At 36.7% G+C, this 14,944-nt stretch overlaps 1 pseudogene; it reads right to left on the bottom strand.

Annotated features, from left to right (window-relative positions):
- Nucleotides 6,033–6,935, bottom strand: ORYCUNV1R-PS1622 (vomeronasal 1 receptor oryCunV1R-ps1622 pseudogene; annotated as a pseudogene).

The raw sequence follows: 14,944 nt of genomic DNA, 5'->3' as shown, positions 1-14,944 counted from the left end.
CTTGGGTTCCTGTCGCCCACATGGGAGTGACATCTGGAGTTCTAGGATCTTGGCTTTGGGCTGGCCTAACCCTGGCTGTGCACAGCAACAATGAACAAGCAAATATATTTTTAACTATCTACTTATCATCTATCTGTCTATCTATTTATCATCTCTCTTTTTTCTAACATTAAGTAAAAACAAATAAATAATTTAAAAATAACTGTCTTGCAATAGCTGTATTTGAGAACATATAAATTATTCTAGTACCTCAAGTTTCTACCTGATTAATTCAATTGTATAGAATTATACTTTTCTTATATCTAAATGCTTTGAGAACCATTTTGTCCAGAATTTAAATTTCTTTAATTCAACATCCAGCATTATTTCAGATTCCCATATGTTTACAAAAGTTTCTTGTTTTTCATTCTGATTTCAGAAAATCGGACAGGAAAACTTCTCTTTCTTCTTAAAGTGATGGCAATCAAATATTTCATGTCTTCCTTTGGAAAATATTTTTATTTTACTTTTTTAATTAAAAATAGGTAAGTATTCAAATGTTACATGGCTATCCATTTCTGTCAGCAATGATAATTTTGGTATCTCTCTTTTCTGGATTATAAAAAGGCTGTGTAGATTCTTCTATCACTTTTTAGGTTGTATTTCTTTTTCTCTATTCTCCAATTGTACTTCGACCTGGTCATGCAGTTTAACATTTATATGTGTTTGAATGCTTCTATTTATTTATCTCTTTTTTTTTTAAATACAATGATGTGCTGAAATCAATGCCTTATGTTTGGTTGATGTATTTGGTATTTATAATTATTTTACTGGGTTAATATATTTCATAATTGTATAAAATTCATAAATCTAAAAATAAAAGTAAATGTGTTTTTTCATTCTCATTCCAGTTGTCACATAACTAAATTTATATGTTCTAATGCAATGTCACCCTGTGATATAATTTGCAGCTTATCTTCCAGTTCGTTACTCTCATCACCTGAGCTTAATCTCTAAATTCTGTGTTTTATTTTTGCTTACTTTATTCCATTTTTTCAAATATTTACATTTCATTTGGTTCTTTTCTACATATGGCTATCAAATTTTGGGTTCCCTCATCTTATTATTTCTCATCTCATACTAGTTCATTTTTTTCATTTTCTGTTTAATTATTTAAATATTTGAAACATAATTCTGATATATAATTTCTGGGGACCTTCATTCTTGTGGCTTATTTCTGTGTTTGCACCTTTACTTCCAATTTGGTTCTCATATTTGGTGTGCTTTGATCCTTGAAAAGTCTCCAGTTTTTGTATTTTCTTGTTTACTCCAGTTGGTCACAGAGAAAGTTAAATGTCCAGGCAGTGTCCCTAGGGTAGCACTTGTCTCTCAGTTTGATTTTTCCTCTGGCTTTCTGATGAGTTTTGTTTGATATTGGGAAATTCTCCAATTTTCCTTTTGACTCTGTTGGACCTTTTAAGGATGTTTGCAACTTCTTGAGTACATTTAGTTATTATATTAGAAGTGTTTTGAGAACATGTGGCATATATTTTATCACATGCATGCATACACCAAATGCACAGGAGTATAACATTTTACAAAAATTGTTTGTGGCAGACAAAAAGTCTAAAAAGTAATACCAGGTTTCTCAATTTGGAACATTTCATGAAAGTATAATATACAAATATATTAATAATGATTTATCAATTTGTCTTATTTTTAATGTTGTATAGGTAAATTTATATTTTATACAAATTTATGGAAATCCAAATATAATAGTGATTAATATGAGAATATTGCCATAATTAATATTTTTGTCATAAAAGATAACTTTTTTAGAAGTTACTAGCCGAGTTAGTTACCTGAATTCATTTTTTCAGGTAATCATCACAATACTTACTTACCACTTTTCTGATTCCTCAAAAATAATTTATTTGGATGTTTCATTTGATACAACTGTTAAATAAGATGATTTAAATAAAACATAAATTTCTCTGAATGACATCTTGGTCACATTTTAATTAGTAGTTCTACCTGTCACTTCATGGTTGAGAAAATATAGGATTTGTAGATTAATATTTTCTTTTGTTTTTCCTTTTAAAAATTTTATTTATTTACTTGAACGGCATGTTTCTATAGACATAGAGAGAGAGAGAGAGAGAGTTCCCATCCCTTGGTTCACTCCCCAATGCCCATAATAGGCAGGGTTGAACTGGGGTCAAAACCAATAACTATAAACTCAGTCCAGAACTCCCATTAGGTAACAGAAACCCAACTACCTGAACCACTGCTGCCTTCCAGAGTCTGCATTAGTAGAAGCTAATATTTTCACAACATTATTGGACCCTAAAACATTGAAATTTTCAAAATTTCTTCTTACCATTTGTAAATGGCATTCACTCTGTTTACTGGTTAAAATGTTGTCTATGTTCATATCTTACTAACCTGCTGATTTTCCCAATAAAATTATTTAACTTTCATTATGTTTTTTATCCTTATTGTATACCAAAAATTGATTTGTGATAGTTTTGATGATGCTTATTATAATTCTAAGTATACTACTTCATCTTCTTTTCAATGAATCTTCATATATTTATAAAATGTTACAAACATTTCCTAAGCTTATTTATTATTTAGCTGAATGTTAAAGTGACTAAGACAATGATAGAGAGGGAGAGAGAGAAAGAGGGAGGGAGAGAGAGAGACAGGGACACAGAGCGAGTGTATATTCCATCTCCTGGTTCATTCAAGTGCCCACAACAGCTTGGGGGGGGGCTGGCTTTAGCCAGAAGCCAGTTTTGGCTATGCAAGAAAAATACTATGTATGTTACAATTAGTTTGGTTCCTGTCAACAACACAGGAGACACAGGTGGACCTCCACCTCCTGACCTTGGCCTGGCCCATCTCCAACTATTGCAGGTAATTAGGGAGAACACCTGAAGTTGGAAAGTTTCTTTCTCTTTTTTCCTCTCACTCTCCTCTCGCTCCTTCTCCTCCAATTCCTCTTCCTAATGATGTCACTCTACCTTTCAAATAATAAATAAATCTCTTTTAAAAAGAATATGATAGCATCAGAAATAGCAACAAAATGAATTCATATCTTAGAAAGAAATTTTTAAGAAGTGATGCTGATTTCATAATGAACTCTACCACATAAAAGACCAGGAATTTGAAATTAGTACAGATTTGAATTGACATTTGAATTGACATGTATGACAAGCATACATAAATTTTCAATAACTATATGAAATATTCTCAACACCAGTGGTAATTTGAGAACAGTAAATAAAGCAATAAAATAGCAAATAAAAATGTGAAAAATAACACTTCACTTGCTTGTACAATGGTTCTAAACAGCAGTGAAAAACAATTCAAGGATATGGAGAATATGGAATCATTGAATGTTGCTGATAGAGAGTAATAAAATAGTACAGCCACTGTAAAAGTAACCTGGCAGCTTTTCAAATTGTCACAATAGAATTATCACATGGGGGGGTGGCATTTGGTATAGCAGCTAAGGTACTAATTTGAGACACCTGCACCTCATATTGGAGTATCTAGTTTATAGTTCTGTATCTGTTCTTAATCCTGGCTTCCTGCTAGTGCACTCCTGAGAGGCAGAAAAAGATGGTTCAATTGGTTGATTCCTGCCACCCAGTTGGGAGAACTGGGTTGAGTTTCCAGATACTGTTTCAACCTGGCCCAGTCATGACTATTTTAGGTATTTGGGGAATAAACCAGGGTATGTGAACTTTCTCTGTATGCCTTTGTTTCTGTTTCTTTCCTTTTATGCCTTTCAAATAAATAAATAAAAATTTAAAAGGAAAATTAGCATATGATCCAGTAATTAAAATCCTACTTACATACCCAAAATACATGAAAACATCTATCTGCATAAAGGCTCACTGCAGCGCTTATCAAGAGCTAAATGTGAAAATAATCCAAATATTTACCAGTGACTGGAAAAAATGTGATATGTCTTTATTATGGAAAACTCTTTAATAATCAAAATTACTTAAATGGTGATATGTTACAAAGAGAACAGATCTCAAAAACATTAATATTACAGAAAGAAAGTAAACATAAAACAATGGGCACTACATGGTTTTGATAACCAAAAAAACAAAAATGGCTAATCTCTGGGCACTGAGTATAGATTAATGTTGGTCCTCTGGTGGAATGGGGATTAGTGAAACTCCCTGGAGCCTCAAGGGGCCTGCTGCACACATAGAGGCAAGTACCATGGAGTTTTTATTAGATTAAGGAAAATATAACCTTACCTTAAAAATTTGCCAAGGCTGTCTCTAGACCTTCACACTTCAACCTCACTTAGCTCTTAAAAAAAGTAAAAACCCAATTTTGGAATTCATTTTTTTTTTGCCAGGCAGAGTTAGACACTGAAAGAGAGAGACAGAGAGAGAGAGTTGTAGACAGAGAGACAGAGAGAAAGGTCTTCCTTTCGTTGGTTCACTCCCCTAATGGCCGCTAAGGCCGGTGCTGCACCGATCCGAAGCCGGGAGTTGGATACTTCCTCACGGTTTCCCACGCGGGTGCAGGAACCCAAGCACTGGGACCATCCTCCTTTATCCTCCCAGGCCACAGCAGAGAGCTGGACTGGAAGAAGAGCAACCAGGACTAGTACCTGGTTCCCCAACCAGGACTAGAACCTGGGGTGCCGGCGCCACAGGCGGAGGATTAGCCAAGTGAGCCATAGCGCTAGCCATGGATTTCATTCTTGATGGTGAGTTTATTTCAGGCAATCACTAAAGCTACACGTCAGCCATTCTCAGGATGTAAGAATGAGGTGGCTGTTCACCCTTAGCCTAATGAGCTAGTTCAGTACTGTGTTTCCATGTACCATTTGTAAATACCACACGGCTGAGTCAGCTCTGTGAACATTTCTTGACCCTGAGTGCTGCCAAGTCACAAGTCATTCTTGGTTCTGAAATACAAATTTCATTTCTCAAAAGTTTCTCTTTAATTTGATCATAATTATAGAACCCATTCATAACATCAAAATGTATGAAACTTTCACTTAAATAGTGTGTGACTATTGTTGTATGGATCATGTCAAACTTTTAAAGCAAGTGAATATCAAAAATAAAAAAGTGATTCAATTAATCTAATTTTCAAGCATCAGAATTGGAAAAATCTGTTCTTTTTAAAATATATTTGTATATATATATATTTATATATATTATTCTTTTGTGAGGCAGAGGAACTACTAGACGTGCTACTAGAGTTTTTCCAAGTAACAAAGCAGAGCAAATATGAGAACCAAAATGGAAATAATGGAACATACAGAGAAATAAGCCATGAAAATGAAGTTTCACAGATATTAGATATTTGAATTATGCATATAAATACATGTCAAATAAAATTTGAAATAAAAACAAGAATGAGAAATAATAGATAAAGTTGAGTAGCAATATTTGGAAAACAATCATATAAACTAAATATTTGAAATATATAATTAAATCTTCCATTATGGTGGATTTTGTATTAAAGGAATACAATTTTGGAAAAATATAGATTTCTTGTATTTGGATGTAAGAAAAGTATAATTCTGTACAATTTAATTAGTAATATAGGAACCCATTCTACCAGAATAACTTGTGTCAGAAATTTCAATTGCATACAACCATTTCAAAAATTTTTTTATTTTTAACTCACTTGAAAGGCAGATAGAAGAGAGAGAGGAAGGAAGGAAGGAAGGAAGGGATGAAGGAAGGAAGGAAGGAAGGAAGGAAGGAAGGAAGGAAGGATCATACATCTGCTTGTTTAATACCTAAATGATCACATAGGAACATGTGAAGGCCAAGCCAACACCAGAATTGTAGATCTCCATCTGGTACTACCATGTGGCAGGAATAAGTACTTTAGAAAGCATCTGCTGTACTGCTCAGTGCATTTACAATAACCTGGATTAGAAACAGGGACAAGCTTCAAGCTCAAGAGTTCCAATACAGGATGTGGGCATCCCAAGCCCTGCCTTAACTGCCACACCACACACCCAATGCAAGGGAATCACTTGTATCATTAACTTCTGAAAATCAAAATCTTTTCCACAGAATGTTGTGCAGCATATTGAGTATCCTCTTATCAGAACTGATAAGCACCAATGGACTGACAGCAGCATAGGCATTGACCACAACACTCTGGACACCTAAGATAACTGAGTCATATGTCCACAGTATCATTGAGGAGGAGGAGATGATGAAGTCCACCCAGTACACGACCACAAAGAAACCCACCATCAGTAGGATGGTCTGGGTGGCCCTTTTCTCTGTGGAGAATCTTGGGGAGAAGCTGGAGCTATGAAGGTGCTGGGACCTCCTCTGATGCCTGAGCAATAGGATGACCATGTACACACTTGATAACAGCATAACTCCTATAAGAAAAATGTCCCTGGATGTTGTCAAAGCAAACATTAAACCCATGATGCAGTGGCTTATGGGGGAAAAATGAACAATACTTAGTGAGAACCATCAGACTGATCTGGGTCACATTGGAAGCTGCCACTGTGTGGAAGATCATGCTAGTACTGAAACATAGAGAAACCAAATAAAGAAGAAGAAATAAAAAAAATGAAAGTGTGGATTTTATTTTAACTGTGCCAACCAGGAGGCTCGGGGGCTCATGGTGATGGCCTGGATGATGCTCAGGAGGCAGGTGGTGCAGATGGAGAGGCCCCTCGTCACCCTACTGATGTAGAACAAAGTCTTACATTTGAAGTCATTGCAAAAATTGAGTGATTCAAACAGGTCTGGAGAGAACAAAAATAACACAGTGATGAGCAATGCAATGTGGACAAAGGCCAGGTGACAGGTGGTCAGGTAAGTGGGCTTAGGCCTGTGATCTAGCAGGAGTGTGAAGATGTGAAAGAGGAGGAGGAATGTGTTGGCTGTCATTTCAATGCCAGTTTGAAAAAGAAGATATTTATTCACAGCAATATAAGTAGAAACTGATCATCTTTATATCATGGAGGAAACACATGTATGTCTGAAAAACAAACAAAGCAATAACAAATGATCCCTCATCACCAGCAAGCATTATTCTATTTAACAGACATTTCCATTCTAACTTCCTATCTGCAGAATGGTATTGAATATCTCTTAGTTTCCATCCCAGAAATCCCTATGTGAACTGCCTTCATTTCACAGGTTGTGCTGTCAAAGTCCAGCTTTCCATTATTGTGTAGAAAACACATAAATTCATGTGGTGATATATATGGGTTTCAAAATAATCATCAGATGGTGACAGTTTACTGCCAATTTACTTAATACAGGTACACTCACCCGTTCTTTGAGAATATCTTAGATCCTCAAAAATTAGCCTAATTTTATTGAAGTCTTATTTAAGATATATCCAATGTTAGAATTTTTCCATTATTTAGGATGCTATTGCTTTGTATATAGAAAAAATGATAATATTAGATTTTACTCCAGAGTGTGCTAGTCCATTTCATATTGCTGTAACAGAATACATAAAACTTTAAATATGCTTTTTCTCACAATTCTTGAGAGCATGATGTTCAATTATGAGAAACTTCCATCCGATGGGGGTCTTCTTGTTACATTGTCTCATGGAGAAGGGGCCAGAGAGCAAGGGGGGACCAAAGTGTTCTTTTATGAGGCATCAGTCACACTCGTGAAGGTGGAGCCCTCATAGCCAAATCAGTTCCTAAAATGACAGTTAAATTTCAACATAAATTTCAGAGGGGACCTTTAATATATGGCAAAGAATTAGAACAATTTAGCTGCATGTTGATGAGAAAACCAGCCAACTCCAACATTCTCTCCCTTTTCTGAGGTTGATTAGGATGTGATAATATTTCAAGGATACTTACAGCACTGTAGTTTCATCAACATAAATGTGTAACTTAATACAGAAATGTTAGGAGTTTTTGTTCTTGTCTCTTATATAAACATCTATAGATGATAATGAGCATATACATAAGCTTGTTGTTATAATTTAAATTTAAATCATATCATTGCAAAAACTAAAAGGAAAACAAGAAAGAAAGATGGCATGAGAGTAGGAGCAAAGAGGGGAAGGAGGGACAGTGGGAAATATCATTATGTTCTTAAACAGTATATATGAAATACATGACATCTGTTCCTTTTATATAAACAATTATTAAAAATTTTTAAAAATGGAGAAACCAGGAATTGATTTTGTTTGCTAATCTTTCACTAAAAGCTGCATCTACCAAAAGGACATGTTCATCTGAGCTGACGAAGTGAACCCATATGTTGCTGCCACCACCAAGCTCTACAACTTTGGCACACTTGGATTTACTCTCTGGCTGAACCCAGAAGAAGCACCAGAGTCATGGTGCTTAAAGTAACAGTCACAATGATATCCAGATTTTAAAGGTCCCACTTCAATGTTAGAAAAATTTGTATAGCACAGATCATTAGTGTATGTATTAATTACTTTATGAATCTATACCTCAATTATTTTATTATTGTAATCCATGCATTGTGAATAAAAAAGGACAATAAGCAGTAGTGGATAAAATATCACAGATGGTAATTTTCGTGTTTGCTCCCTGAACTCAAGATATATACAGTTCACTCTCTCTGATGCATGCCTACCATGAAATGTTAAGTGCTCACTTACAGGATGGTAACACACTATTGTAGCAAGACTCTGAAGGCATTGGTGTTGCTGCTGGATTGCAAATAATTGTTGTTCCTAAGAGCAGAGGTTACAAGATAAAATACAGAATATCCATTAAATACAAATTTTAGATGATTTTTAACAAAAATATATTCTAACTTCATGCTATCAAAAGAAAATTGACGCTTACCAAATATTTTACTGAAAATCATTTATAGTTTAACTGGAATTAAAGTTAATTAGGTGCTCAGTATTTAAATTTGCTGAATTTGGAAATCTAACATAAAATCCACAAAAGTGTCTGTAATAATTTGGTGCAAATAATAGGAGAAAGAAAATATAGTGGTGAAATTCATAGAGGTCAATAACAGGTTTGTCACTGTGTAAATGCATGCACATTCCAATTGATTTGTTAAAAAATATATAAACCTGAGGCGCATTGTAATCTTTGCTGTGAGATGTGAATAACAGTTTGTTCCAGGGCTGAGGGTGAAGCCTATGAAACTCTCAGAAGACAGGTAATGCAGATCAAGCTCACTGTCATTGTATCGGTTTTCTCTTTTTTCTCAATATTGTGAGCCCCAAAATACATAGCTGTGGATTATGGTGGGGGAAATAACACCAGTGACTGTACCAAGAACAAAAGATTGACCACAAAGTCTGTGGGCTGAGATTAGAAACAAAGAGCAGTGCGAGGAAAGAAAGAAGGATTTTATAGCATTCAACAGGCTATTTTTAGATAAAATGATTCAACATTTTAGGGAAAAATAGCTTTTTTAGTCTGATATCTAATATTCATGGAATAATTATTTTAGGAAGGGTGTCATTTCTATGCAGATTGTTGTACTTTTCTTGACTTAGATAAAATAATATGTAATCTTCATTGCAAAGTGTACCTTGTGTTTATTGTTAAATTCCACAAATCAACAATATTTCTTTCATTAACTTGACTATATTTTATGAACAGCTGTGTAAAACCTATGACTGGTCATCCACAGCACAAAGATATTTTGAGAATTTTGCAGGAGATGCATAAAATATAACTCCATTTATATAAAAAAGTAGTTTCACCACTGCACCCCAGTATGTTATAATAAGAGAAGGCGATATTCAGATCAGCAGTGTAAGGAATGGGTTTAGAAGGGACTGGAGGGCTGGTGCTGTGGCTCAATAGGCTAATCCTCCGCCTGCGGCGCCGGCACACCAGGTTCTAGTCCCGATCGGGGTGCCGGATTCTGTTCCAGTTGCCCCTCTTCCAGGCCAGCTCTCTGCTGTGGCCAGGGAGTGCAGAGGAGGATGGCCCAAGTGCTTGGGCCCTGCACCCCATGGGAGACCAGGATAAGCACCTGGCTCCTGCCATTGGATCAGCATGGTGCGCCGGCCACAGCATGCCGGCCGCGGCTGCCATTGGAGGGTGAACCAACGGCAAAAGGAAGACCTTTCTCTCTGTCTCTCTCTCTCACTGTCCACTCTGCCTGTCAAAAAAAAAAAAAAAAAGCGGGGGGAGGGAAGGGACTGGAGAACCTGCTCATCCTGTACTGCAGTCCCCTGGATCAGAAAATGAATTCAGGCTACTAAGATAGACTAAACCTTCTTCACTGTCTACATAGAGAAATTAAGGTTATCTACAGATCAAGTTTCTTGAGGCATTTTGTGCTCATCAGCAAGGAATGAACAATTATCATTTTTCTTAATTTAGTTTCAAAAATTAGATTTATTAATTCTGTTCTTACTGTCTTTCATTTCATTTCATTTTTACACTTTAATTTATAAATAAGAAGCAGGTTTACTTATGTGGTACAGCATGATACTAAGATACAAGTAATATCAAATGATGATTCAAACATGATAATTAATATTTGCATCCTATCTATTTACTTCTTTCTGGTGAGGACATTTAAAATCTATTCCATTAACAATACTGGAACACACAACACATTAACAACCACAGAGTCAACAGGGCTCTGTAAAAAATCTCTACAGCACTTGTGTCTATTTTAACTGAATCTCCATTAGCTATCGTCATTTAAAGACACAATTCGCCGGTGCCGTGGCTCAATAGGCTAATCCTCTTCCTTGCGGCACCAGCACACGGGGTTCTAGTCCCAGTCGGGGCTCCGGATTCTGTCCCGGTTGCCCCTCTTCCAGGCCAGCTCTCTGCTGTGGCCAGGAAAGTGCAGTGGAGGATGGCCCAAGTGCTTGGGCCCTGCACCCCATGGGAGACCAGGATAAGCACCTGGCTCCTGCCATTGGATCAGCGCGGTGCACTGGCCGCAGCACGCCGGCCGTGGCGGCCATTGGAGGGTGAACCAACGGCAAAGGAAGACCTTTCTCTCTGTCTCTTTCTTGCACTGTCCACTCTGCATGTCAAAAAAAAAAATCTTTTCTGCTCCCCCCCAAACCATTAGACAGAATACATGGGACAGAGAGCACATGTTTGTAAAATTGGCCATGTGACTCTCATTGGAACTCTAGGCTAAGATACATTTAACTCAACACTTCATCTCACCCAGCTTCATTGTGCACATAAATTGTATGGCATTCAGTCTCCTGCTCTAAGAAATCATGATCATATAGTTTTCCAGAGGAGCCCATGAAATGTTTCTTTAACAATTCCCCCTGTTAATGCTGATGTCCTAGACCATCTCTAGGAGCCTTGTGCTGGAGAAGCAACTGAACACAGAGATTTTACCCATAACTGTTTCAATATGAATACCATGGGCTCACATTGAAGACCTCCAATCACTATATTAAAATATTACATCTTTTCTGGTGCTAAAGAACATGCAAGGCAGTGATAAGCACACACACAATATGTAAGATATTTTTCATAATATAGTAGGATTTGAGTACCAAGGGTCTTCTAATTGCTTTGATGTTTATAAAATTAGGATTTATCCACCTTCCTATATTTTACATTGTTTTTAGAATGCACACATAACAACCCAATAAATGAGGTGCAAATGACAGAGGATGAAATGTGCGGGGGTGCAGAGTGGTGTATTAGAGCAGCAGTTTAATCTTCAGGAATGGAAACAGGGTGTTGGACAGTATCTGTTTAGAAGTCAAGTTTTAATGACAAAGACATAATAAAACTGCCAACATATATAGAAATTTGCCCCATTTTCTGCTTTGGAGCTTGGGGGGTGGATAGGAGCAGCAGCTCTGGAGAGGTGGGAGAAGCCACTAAGACTCTTGTGGGCCCTGCCTGCTCTGAGGGGAGATTCAATCGTGGGGCCACACTAGGACAAGTCCTCAGTAGGGAGTGACCTTGAACAGTGCTGGTACCATAGTGGGTGTGCTCATTTACATTCCCACTAATTGTGTACAAGTTTCTACTTCTCTGTACACTCACGCACATTTGTTACTTTTCTATCTGTTGAAAATCAAGACTCTAACTTAAGTGAAAAGACATGTTGGGGATTGGATTTTCACTTCCTTCGAGACTTAGTGCTATTAAGAATTCCCCATGAATTTTTTAAAGAAGTGTTTTCTCCATATTTTTTCTCAATCTGATTGGATTATCTGGGTGTATTTTTTGATATTCAATCATTTAAAATTTTTAGTATTATTTCAGCACCTGATGAAGCCAGAGTTAGACTGACACAGAAATATAGAGAATCTCAATCCACTTCTTGACTCTCCAGATGCCCACAGCAGCTAGAACTGGTCCAAGGCTTGAGCCAACAGCCAGGAACATGTACTAGCCCTGCCATGTGGGAGGTAAAAACTCGATTACTTGAGTTACCTCCATTGCCTCCCATGCTGTGCATGGTAGAAAGCTGGAATCAGGAGCCATACCTAGGAACCAAACCCAGGCACTATGGTGAGGAAAATGGATGTCTTAACCACTAAAGTAAACAAAAGTCATATTTCTGAATTATTTATATATAATGGATACTAATATTTTGTTATGTTAATAGCGTATAAAATTTTCTTCCATATTATAGATTGCTTCGTTAATCTTAATTATTTCCTTTGCTGTAGGAAAGCTTCTTACTTTGTATTGAACACTTTTCTCAAGTTTTCTTCTAGTTATTTCATAGTGTTGGGTCAAATATTCAGGTTTTCAATTCATTTCTACTAGGTTTTTGTATGAAGTGAGTTGTTAAGGTTCAAGTTTCATTCAAGGTTATGTATATAGAGATCCAGCTATCGCATCACAATGTATTGAGGAGGCTGTTCTTTTCCCAGTGTGTGCTTTGACACCACTGTCAAGGATCATTTGGATACAGACGTGTGGATTCATTCATGCACTCTCTAGCATGTCTCATTATTATGTGTTTGTTTTTATGCCAGAAACATGCTGTTTTAGTCATAAAATCTGTATGTGTTTGTGTGTATATTGAATTAAGGCATCTCAATTCCTATAAATATTTTTCTTTTTTCCCAAGTTTACTTTGTCTATCAGGGTTTTTGTGTTGAGGTATGAATTTTTGGGATTTTTTCTAGTTATGGAAATAATTCCATTGGCAATTTGATAGAGATTTGAGTCTATAAATAATTGTACAACAGTATTAACATTGTATATGATACATATTTTTCCAGTTCTAAAGCAGGGGAACACTTGCTATTTTTTCTTGAAATTTGTTTTATGCACATTTTGATATTTCTTGTAGAGGTCTATCACACCCTTGGTTAAATTTGCTGATAGACAATTTGGTTCTTATTGGTAGCTACTATGAGTGATATTGCATTTATGATTTCTTTTTAAAAATATTTATTTTATTTTAAAGATGGAGTTTGAAAGAGATGGAAAGACAGATGGGGGGTAGAGAGAGAGAGAGAGAGAGAGAGAAAGAATCTTCCATCTGATGGTTCACTGACCAAATGCCTACAGAAACTGGGGATGGGCCAGACTAAAGCCTGGAGCCAGGAGATTCATGCAGAGCTTCCACAAGGGTGCAGGGGCCCAAGCACATGGGCCAGTTTTGTTCATTTTCCAGAAATATTAGCAAAGAGCAGGATCAGAAGTGGAACAGCTGGTACTTGAACACACGCCATTAAGGAATGCCAGTTTTTCAAATGGTGACTTTTTTTTTTGACAGGCAGAGTGGACAGTGAGAGAAAGAGACAGAGAGAAAGGTCTTCCTTTGCCGTTGGTTTACCCTCCAATGGCCGCCGCAGCCAGCGCACCGCGCTGATCCGATGGCAGGAGCCAGGTGCTTCTCCTGGTCTCCCATGGGCTGCAGGGCTCAGGTACTTGGGCCATCCTCCACTGCACTCCCTGGCCACAGCAGAGAGCTGGCCTGGAAAAGGAGCAACCAGGACAGAATCTGGCGCCCCGACTGGGACTAGATCCCGATATGCCGGCGCCGCAAGGCGGAGGATTAGCCTAGTGAGCCGCGGCGCCGGCCCCAAATGGTGACTTTACACACTACTCCACAATGCCAGCCCCAGTGATTTCTTTAATAGCAAATTTATTATTGGTATATAAAAATGCTACTTGTTTTTACATGTTGAACATTTATTCTGTAACTTTACTCTATTTGTTTATCTGCTGTAAAAGTCTCTTAACGTAGTCTAGATATTTCTATGTACAGAATCGGATCATCTGAAATCATCTCTACGGAGTTGGCTTCCTCCTTTCCTATTTATAAGCCTCTCTTTCCCTCTCTCTCTCTCTCTCTTTCTTCCTCTCTCTCTTTCTCAACACTGATTTTCAAAGAAATTGATTTATTTTTAAAAAGAATCAAACATATTAGTGCATGAGCCATACTTCCTTCATTCTTAAGGATAAATAATATCTCATTGTATGTATTTTCCCTTTTTTTGTCAATAGATGTTTGTGTTGTATCCATCTCTTAACTATCATGAATGAAACTTAGCAAGCATGGGAGCATCAAATATCTTTTCCAGGTCCTGTTTTAGACAAATATCTAAAAGTGAGATTGCGTGACTCTACTATTATTTTTATGTAACCTCCAAATTACTTCCCATAGAATCTTCACCATTATACATTCCTACCAACAGTGTCTAAGGAAGCTAACACTTTGATAGGTCCCTTATCACAATGACCATGACCATCCTCATAGGTGTATGGTTGTGTCTCATTGTAGTTTTGAATGTTTTCATGATTGCTAGTGATATTGAGCATATTTTAATATACCTATTTAGTAATTGCATGTTTTCTTAAGAGAAATGGTCTATTTAAGCCCTTTATTTATTATTAAATTGGCTAATTAGGCTTTATACTACTGAGATTTAGTCATTCCTTATATATCCTTTGTTATCCACTTACCAGATGTATTGGTTGGAAACACTTCTGCCCATTCAATAAGTCTCTTTTTCACTCTGTGCATTGTTTCATTTACTGTGCACAAAATTGTTTACTTTGATA

This window comes from Oryctolagus cuniculus, chromosome 19, assembly GCF_051225735.1.
Source record: "Oryctolagus cuniculus isolate XC-2025 breed Fujian yellow rabbit chromosome 19, ASM5122573v1, whole genome shotgun sequence".
NCBI lineage: Eukaryota > Metazoa > Chordata > Mammalia > Lagomorpha > Leporidae > Oryctolagus > Oryctolagus cuniculus.
Note: the sequence above shows the minus strand (reverse complement) of the source record. Positions and strands in the feature narration are given on the sequence as shown.